This window comes from Dipodomys ordii, unplaced genomic scaffold (genome assembly GCF_000151885.1).
Source record: "Dipodomys ordii isolate 6190 unplaced genomic scaffold, Dord_2.0 Scaffold55, whole genome shotgun sequence".
Lineage (NCBI taxonomy): Eukaryota > Metazoa > Chordata > Mammalia > Rodentia > Heteromyidae > Dipodomys > Dipodomys ordii.
Window position 1 is genome coordinate 7,297,946 of NW_012267271.1, and position 9,896 is coordinate 7,307,841.

Sequence of the window (9,896 nt, forward strand, 5' to 3'; positions counted from 1 at the left end):
CTTCAGCTCAAGGCTAGCGCTCTACCACTTGAGCCACAGCACCACTTCTGGCTTTTTTCTTTTTGCTTATGTGGTGCTGAGGAATCGAACCCAGGGTCTCTGGCATGCAAGGCATGCGCTCTACCACTGAGCCACCTTCCCAGCCCCCACATTCCTTATTTGTAAAACACAACTAGTAACAAGACCAGGCTTCATAAAATAACCATGAGCTTTAACAACACCTTGCATGTAAAGCCTCTGAAATGACGCTTAGTACCTCATAAACACCAGGAGAAGGTGTCCATGCCTCATCCACTAGAAGATTCTTTATACAGAATCAAACAAGGGTTCGTAATGGATCTATTCATCTGCTTCTCTCTAATGGCATGACCCTATGGCTAAAAGCTTGTCAATTAACTGTGTCCTTTAATTCTCTCTTTTGGGTGGCCTTTTTAAAAAATATCACTTTTTGGATGTCAGGTGCTTTATAGGGTTTTTTTAAATATATTTTCAACTTCACAAAGGTAGAAGAAAAGAAAAATATTCAGAAATGGAGCTGTGACTCAAGTGGTAGAGCACTAGACTTGAACAACAAAAAAAAGATCTAAGGGAGAAAAACACAGGACCTCAGTTCTTTAACTGTATTTACCCAGTACTGGTTAAAAAAAAAAAATTCCAATTCATCACCTTTGGTTATGGGTTTGGTTGACTCATTCTTTCTCAGAAAAAGACTAGAGAAAGCAAATTCTATTATTGTGTGTATTGATCTTTTGGAAGTCCTTGAAGTATTAGAAAATGTGGTTCCCGTTGTGTAATTACCAATCCTGGGGTTGCCAAGGTGGAGAGGAGGTGGGGAGAAAGGAACGTACCCGTAAGGTTTGTCAAAAAGAGACCACCACATGGTTCAGGCAGAAAAGTTTATTGGGGGGAGAACAAATCCCAGCCTGAATGAGATGGAGGTGTGCAGAGAAACAAGAGAAGAAAAAAAGAGGGTGGGAACTTGTGGTTGAGAGGGATTATACTGGGAGAAGTGGGGAGGTGTTACCACTGGGGATGCGGAAGTGATCTTAAGAGCCTGGGGAACCTCTCACTGTCCGAAGGAGGCGTGACCAGGGCTGTTCAGGAAGTGACCTCAGTGGATGAGGAAGTGATCTCAGAGTCTTTACTGACTTACAGACAGGTGATTGACTGGTTTCAGGAAGGTGATTTTTGGTGAGTCTACATGCTATCTTTCACAAAGGGGTGGATTCTCCTGGGCAGACATAACAGTACCAATCTGTTTCTTCCCTCATGCACCCCAAAACATGATATTTTGGCATGTAGTTTCAGGGCATTTACAGATTCTGTAAAACCCAAGCATGGTTTAACCTATTAAAGACCTACTATGGGCCCACTGAATCCCCAATGCCTGAGACGTAATAGATGTTCAGTGTAAATTGGTAGAAGCAATGAATTAATTCAATATGGTATATTTGTGTCTTGGAGGCTCTCTCCAAATTATTCCATCTCTTTGTATCCTCAGAGCTCATCAACTCCATCCCACTCGGTTCCCCCTCCTGCCTACACTCCCCCACACACACATTTTCCTTTGTCTCATTCTCTGATACAGTGGTTTCGACTTTGATTGGTGCAATAAAGTACAAATAGACTCAGCTCCTACAGTCATTAGTTTTCAGAATTTCTCTGTGGCTCCCCTCTTCTGGGAAACTCAGAAATTGATCAGTGGCAATACACATTTCCCCTGAACCTAGTAAGGAGTCTTTTATCACGTCAACAGAAAACTTTTCATTTTGGAAAGGAATGGACAGGGGGATCTCTGAGGTGCTGTAAATTCTTGAGATGGTTGGCACACACAAGCCTGCATCTGTGTGTGAGTGTTTGTGGGATATAAATTATTTTAAAGGAGTTCATTTTGAGCAGTATCAGATTTTAATTATTATGATCTTGTGTTTGGGTAAAAGGCAACACCCTGCTGCTAACATCTTCCAAAATGAGTAAACCATTAGCTTGATGCTTTCAGCTCAGGAGTATTAGAACTAACAATCAGAATTAAAGTTGTCAGTATTTAATTAAAATATGCTGCAACTCCCATCATATTAGAGATCATGTGGTTTAAGCATTCTGGCTGAGAAAGCATCCTCATCAATTAGTAATTACTAAGGATTCACTCTAGATGCAGAACAATGTGCTAGATGGTTGGACAGAATGTCACCAGACAGATTTAACCAAATCTGTCTTGGATAAACCACTGTTGGATAGCTAGACACCGAGTAGCTCACACCTGTAATCCTAGCTTCTGGGGAGGCTGAGATCTAACCATCATAGCTAGAAGCCAGCCTGGACAGGAAAATCTGTAAGACTCTTATCTCCACTAAACTAACAAAAAAACTGGAAGTGGAGCTGTAGCTCAAGTGGTAGAGGAAGAAAAAAAAAGGCTATAGGAGAGTGTAAGACCCTGAATTTAAGCCTCAGTTCTGGGACAAAAACAAAAACACTACAGAACTAAGCTACCAGTCCTAATCTGCACACCACAATACTTAAGACATTGTGAGTTGGACTGAGGGTTAATTGACACAATGTAGGATCTGGACCTAGAAAGCAGTCATATGAGTCATTCAGTAAAACTAGCTCTGAATGGGCCCAGTGTTTTGCAACAGCTGAGGGCCAAATCCAATAAATCTACCCAAAAATATCAGAGTTAGACCAGATGTTTCTCTACCCTTACCTGGTTAAGGCTCAAAGCACTGGTCATGTTTAGAATGTTTGGAGTCAGGTTTGTCATAATCCAAAGCTTCCTCTTTTGCTCTTTCCTGAACCTTTTCCTCTTGCTTCCTACCCATCGTGAAGTTGACAATGATGATTTTGACACAAAGAGCTAATTGATCCCAAAGGCAAAGGAAGGTCCTGGAAATAAGGAAATTAGCCTAAACAGGGGACTTCTGTCCCTCACCATTCCAAAACTATAGTCTCTAGAACATAAGAAAGTAGATTCCTTGCACAGCTTACAATCCCAGAGTATAAGATTAAGAGAAATTCATTAGACCAAGAAAGATAAAAGGAAGAGACTTGTCAACCATTAACAGTGATCACAACCACTGAGCCAGGATTCTTCTACTCTCAAATTTGTCCTCCAACATCTACCCCCCAAAAAAGGATTCACTATAGATCTTAACAGTATATGCTTACACACAGCTCAACAAGGGAGACAACAGAACTGAACTGAAAAATAAAGTTCAAGTACAAGATAAGAGACATGCATGGAGAGGTCTTGAGCACCTAGAGAGAGTAGTAGAGCTCCCCCTAAAGAGGAGTAGCCTGGTAGGCACTGGTGGCTCACGCCTGTACTCCTAGCTATTCATAAGGCTAAGATCTGAGGATTGCAGTTTCAAAGCCAGCCTAGGCAAGACAGTCCATGGGACCTTTATCTCTAATTAACTACCAGAAAACCCGAAGTGGAGCTGTGGCTGAAAGCACAAAAAGCCCAGGAACAGTGTCCAGGTCCTGAGTTGACACCCTAAGACCTACAAAGAAACAAAAAGAGAGACCTGAGTCAGGCTCTGGTGACCCATGCCTATATTCCTAGCTATTCAGGAAGTTGAGATCGGAGGATCGCAGTTCAAAGCCAGCCTCACAGTAAAGTCTGTAAGACTCTTTATTTTTGATTAATCACCAGAAAGCTACAAGTGAGCTAGAAGTGGAGCTGTGGCTCAAGTCATAGAGTGCTATCCTTGGGCAAAAAAGCTATAATGTCCAGGTCCTGAGTTCAAGCCCCAAAACCAACACACACACACACACACACACACACACACACACACACACACAGGCCTGAGTATCAACCACCAAGGTAAGCAGGAGTTACAACCAGGTGAAGGGGAAGGGAGGACTTACGGACACAAGCAGTCCCCAAGATAGAAGCAGCATGGCAGACCAAGCATCAGACCTGGAGAAGAGACGCCAGAAGGACCTAGACAGCGTTTGTGCTGGTCAGCTTTTCATCCCTCTGATCAAAGACCTGAGAATATCAACTTTAAAAAGGGAAAAGTTTATTTTGGCTCCTGGCTTCATAGGTTCTGGTCCATGGTCAGGTGACAGTGCAGATTGCGGGCCTACAGCAGAACAGAGCACCATGGAGGGAGCGCGCGGTGGAGCAGCTGCTCACCTCCTGGCGCCTGAGAAGCCGAAAGCACAAAGGAGCCAATACCTCATGAAAGGACACGCCCCCAGTGACCTCACTTCCTCCCGGTGGGCCCCACCCACCCCAAGGACCTCACTTCCTCTCCCCAAGTCCCAGCCCCAGGATTCCACCTCCGCCTCACGAGCAGCGCGGGCTGGAGTGCTAACACAGGAGCCCTTGAGGAACATTCCAGATCCAGCTACAGAGGCACTGAACCAGCCTGTGGTGTCTGACCTGTGGCCTGGGGTCGGAGTGGATGGGGCCGGGCGAGCGGGGAGAGCGTGGGCGCGTGTGGCCGGGCCAGGCGGGGAGGTGCGCCGGGCCAGGCGGGCCACCCAGGGCCGGGCCGGGCCGCGCTCCAGCCCCGGAAGCCGGGAGGGTTTCAATATTTTAGTAATTATTGATCGCCCGCTTGGATGCTCACTTAATCACCCCGCGTGCGTGGGAGCCCCGCGCCGCCCCGCGCAGCGCCGGGCGTAATTAAGTACACAACCACTCCGGACCCTTTTACCAACACATTAGGCTGAAACGGAGTGGAACAAAAAGTTTGAGCAGCTTCGACCACAGCCCATTTGAGGGAGGAACTGCCCTCTAATTCTATTACTGAGCTACGTGGATGGTGCATTTTAATCAACGGGAACGCTGAGCTGTCAGCCTCAGAAACTAGAACGCTGAAGGGCTCGCCCAGAGCTGGGAGCCCAGGACCAATGAAGGCCCGGCTTCCTAGTGCCCAGGGGACGCCCGGGGGACGTGGGGCAGCAGTGCTCTGGACTCAGGAACTCCTTCCCGTTCAGCAGCACCTTCTCCTCCAACCATTTGTGGAGATTTCCCCAGCCCAACTCTCACTAAAAGAAAAAGAAATAAAAAAGCACAAAAGATTTTCAGCACAGAAATGAACCACTCACCTTAAAGCTGAAGTCTTATTGTTTTGAATGTGCACTTCTATTCTTGCTAATTAAAAACTGCATGCTTACTTTGAAATTTTGGAAATGAAAAAAAGCTTATGTAAGGAAATAAAGTCACGCAAAATGCTACCACTCAGCATTTGGGTTATTAACACAGACACATTTTCCCCCCACAAAATGGGACTTGTACTATTTTCTTTCTTTTTTTTCATTATATAGCCTAAAAACTTTTCCCTATTATAAAAGAACCTTTTGGATGTCGGGGTGCTGGTCCTGGGGGTTGAAATCAGGACCTAGTGCTGTCCCTTGGCTTCTTCTACTCAAGGCTGGTGCCCTACACTTGAGCCATAGCTCCACTTCCCATAGACTCTTTCTTTCTCCTGCTTAGAACCACGGTCCTCAGATCTTAGTCTCCTGTAGCTAGGGTATAGGCCACCAGGCCTGGATGGCCTGTGAACTTCCTAATAGACAGGTTTCAGGATAAGGAGTCCCTCACTCATTACAATGGCTACTAAAAAAGATCTTGACATGGTGGCTTTTCTGTGCCTATTATCCTAGCTACCCAGGAAATGTAAATAAGAGGGTCAAGGTTCAAGCTAACCTGAGCATTAAAAAACACAAGATGGGGCTGGCAAGGTGGCTCAGTGGTAGAGTGCTTGCCTTGCATGCATGAGGCCCTGGGTTCAATTCCTCAGCACCACATAAGCAGAAAAACCAGAAGTGGCACTGTGGCTCAAGAGGTAGAGTGCTAGCCTTGAGCTGAAGAGCTGAGGGACAGTGTCCAGGCCCACAGTTCAGGCCCCATGACCGACCAAAACACAAACAAACAAAAAAACACAAGACACTATTCCCAGCTGGGCACCAATGGCTCACATCTATAATTCTAGCTACTCAGGAGGCTGAGATCTTAAGAGCACAGTTCAAAGCTAGCTTGGCAAGAAAGTCAGGCATCCATCCTTTTACCAACACATTAGGCTGAAACAAAGTGGAACAAAACCCAAATTGTTTGTGCAGCTTCGACCACCAATTATCTTCAATTAACCACCAAAAAAAACCAAAAGACAAAGTGGTAGAGCACCAGCCTTACACACAAAAAATGTAGGGATAGTGCCTAGGCCCTGAATTCAAGTCCAGGACTGGCACCAAGAAAAATAAAAAGGACACTATTTAAAACATAACAAAAGCAAAATTTACTGGAGACATGACTTGATTAGTAAAGCGCCTTCTTGGCAAATGTAAGGCATTCAATTGAGTTCAAACCCCAGCCCCGCCAAAAAGAAAAGCACCAGTGGTTACTTCCAGAAGATATTTTATGTAATTCAATATAGCCAAAATGTGATCATTTCCACATGCAATCACTATAAAAACCCTCAATGAGATAGCCTATGTTTTTATAGTGCATTGTCCAGGCTGGGCATGGTAGCTTATGCCTTATTTCCTTCTTACTTCGGAAGTGTAGAGTAGGAGGACCGTAGATTGAGGCCAACCTGAGAAAAGTTTCTGAGACCCCCATCTTACCTATTAAAAGCTAGATATGGTCGTTTATGTCTGTCATTCCAAGTATTCAGAAAGCAAAAACAGGAGGATTGTGACTCAGCCCACCCCTGACATAAATGCAAGAACCTACTCAAAAAATAACCCAAGGAAAGGCCAGAGGTGTGCCTCAAATGGTAGAGCAACTGCCTCACAAGCATGAGGCCCTGAATTCAAATCTCAGCAGTGCCAAAGATAAGTAGATTATTCAAGCTTAACAAAACAAAGTTTATGGGACAGAAACAGAAATTTGAATTTATCTGTGGGTTTTTAACAGTATATATTGAGATCTTTGTTGCTGGACAAAATAATACCGGACAGGTACAGGGTAGGTATGAGAAAGGTAAAGTAAGACTAGCTTCTTTTTTTTTGTCAGTCATGGGGCCTGAACATTAGGCCTGGGCACTGTTCCTCAGCTCTTCAGCTCAAGGCCAGCACTCTACCACTTGAGCCACAGAGCCACTTCTGGCTTTTTCTTCTTATGTGGTGCTGAGGAATGGAACCCAGGGCTTCATGCATGCAAGGCAAGCGCTCTACCACTGAGCCACCTTCTCAGGCTAGTAAGACTAGCTTCTTAGCCCATAACTGGAAACTAATTATAACATTCATTCCACATATTCAATATTCACATATTCAATAATTCACATATTCATTCCACATATTCAATATTCCACATATTCAATAAGTCCAAGTTTACTATTTTTTTTTTGTCAATCATGGTGCTTGAACTCAGGGCCTAGGCACTCGGTCCTTGAGACTTTTTGCTCAAGGCCATTGCTCTACCACTTTGAGATACAGCTCTATTTGCTGTTTTAGGGTGTTTAATTGGAGATAAGAATCTCACAGACTTTCCTGCCTGGGCTGGCTTTGAACCATGATCCTGAGATCTCAGCCTCCTGAGTAGCTAGGATTACAGGTGGGAGCCACCAGCACCTGGCTTCAGTAATACTTTTTTATTTAAGAATATTATGTGGATATTCAATATTAGGTTCTGTTAATAAAAGAGAGATAAACCAGCTTTAAGTCTCCAGATTCCAGGTTATTAATCAGGAAATTAGTTGGTTTCAGGTTACTATGGTCACAGCCTGAACCATGTGAATTCCAATTTTCAACTCAGATATGTAAGAGCTGACTATGGATATCTCTTCATATTTTTTTTTACTGGCTCTGAGATTTGAAGTCAGGACCTCATGCTTTTGCTTGGCTTTTTTACTCAAGTCTGGTACTCTACCACCTGAGCCACAGCTCCACTTCTGGCTTTTTGCTAGTTAATTGGTAGATAAGAGTCTCACACACTTTGTTGCCTGGGCTGGCTTTGAACTTTGATCCTTAGATCTCAGTTTCCTAAGTAGCTAGGATTCCAGGCATGAGCCATTATACCCAGCCTTTTATTAAGTGTTTAATCATTTGAAGATAAGGATTGTTTGATTTTTAAGTAAAAATAACCATGTTGAGATATAATTCCCAACCATAAAATTTACCTCTTAAAAAGTATACAAGTCAGTGCTTTAGATACAGTTGGCTTTCTCCGTGGCTTCAAGCTCCAGGGATTTTATTCTAGAACATTTTCTCCTTTCAGTCCCTGGAAACCACTACTTTCTGCCTTGTTGTGCAGATTTCATGTAAATGGAGTCATACAATCTGCGGTCTTGGTGTAAAAGCAATGATGTACGACACGTTTTTTCCATGCTCAATGGCTGGCGGACCTCGGATGAATTCCAGTTTTTTGGCTATTATGAGTAATATTGTTATAGACATTTCTGTACAAGTTGGTTTGTGGGCAGATATCTTCGATTCTCTCAAATATGTATCTAGAAGCAGAATTGCTGAGTCAGATGGCAACTCTGCATTTTTGAGAACCTCCCGGACTGAGTTCCACAGAGCCTGTGCCATTTACATTTCCACCAGCAACACATGAGGTGACTTTCCTCCATCCTTGCCAAAGCATTTTGTCGTCTAGTTTTATTCTGATTAGAGCCATGCTAGTGGGTATGAGCTGAAAGCTCATTGTGGTTCCAATTTGCCTTTCTGTAATGACTAGAGATGCTTAGCAGCTTTTCTTGTGTTTATAGATGCTTTCTTGACATGGCTTCTTTGGAGACATGCCTTTTGCCATGGGGCATGGTAGCGCACACCTCTAATCCCAGCACTCCTCAGGAGGCTGAGACAGGAGAATCATGAGCTGGGGGCCAGCAGCCTGAGCAAGACCTCATCTCAAAGACCCAAAATAGATACTCAACTAGACCCTTTGTCTACTTTCAATTAGATTTTTTTGTTGTTCTTTACTGTTGCATTCCAAAGGGATTTCTTCTCTTATGAGTTTTAATTGACACCCAATGTTCTAATGAGCCTAATTGAGGAGATGGTAAAGTTGTCTGAGTCATTAATTGTGTTTCACCTCACTAACTGCTCACTGGTACTGCAAATTGTACTAGACAGGAAGCTTTGCATCAGGACAACGAGCTTTTCAAGCCAAGTGTCTCCAACCCTCCTCCTAGCACCTGCAGGGAGCTGGTTCCTAACAGGAGAGAAAGAGATGACTGCAAGCCAACTCGGATGCTGACTACTGTGCCTCAGGGTGGTTGGACGGGTGACCAGGCTGCTGTGCCACCAGGGTAGTTGGAAAGGTGACTGTCTGGGTGGAGACCAGCTGGAAGGGAGGGGTCGCTCACACAAGGGCCTCAGACAACTGCTGGACGGAGTCACGTGACATCCAGGCCAGTCATTCTCAAGTCTGTCCACAGCACAGCCAAAGGATCCACAGAGTGAATCGGATAATGACTGACTCACTGAATTCCCAATGCCAGGCCCGAGCCAGGCCCAGGGACTCAGAAGGTACCTCACCAGATCAACAAGCCAGCAGAGAGCGAGGGGCAGCAGACGACCCTCCGTGTGTCAGATGCCATGTCAGGAGCTGCATCAGGAGGAGGAGAAGCCGGGAAGGATGAGAGAGGAGAAGGGACCCGCCATTCTGCTAAGTCAGTCCCCTCCACCAAGTCAGGGGATGCGTGAGGGAAGGGCATTCTGGGCAAAGGAACAGCAGCGTGGCGTGTGAGGCGGAGGGAGGAGAGCAGGCTCTGGAACCCAGAAGGGAGAAGGCGGATGGTCAGGGGCGAGGATGGCCGGGACCTGGGGAACTTTCACGCTGACCAAACAGCCCGGATGCAGCCACGCATCAGTGTATTCTGCATCCCATGAAGTCACCACAGGACATCAGCACAGAAGGCCACTGCCCATGAATGTGTCCGTTTGCCTTACCCCAGTGGCGAGGGAGACGGCGCAGCAGGGGGTGTGCGGGCTGGCTG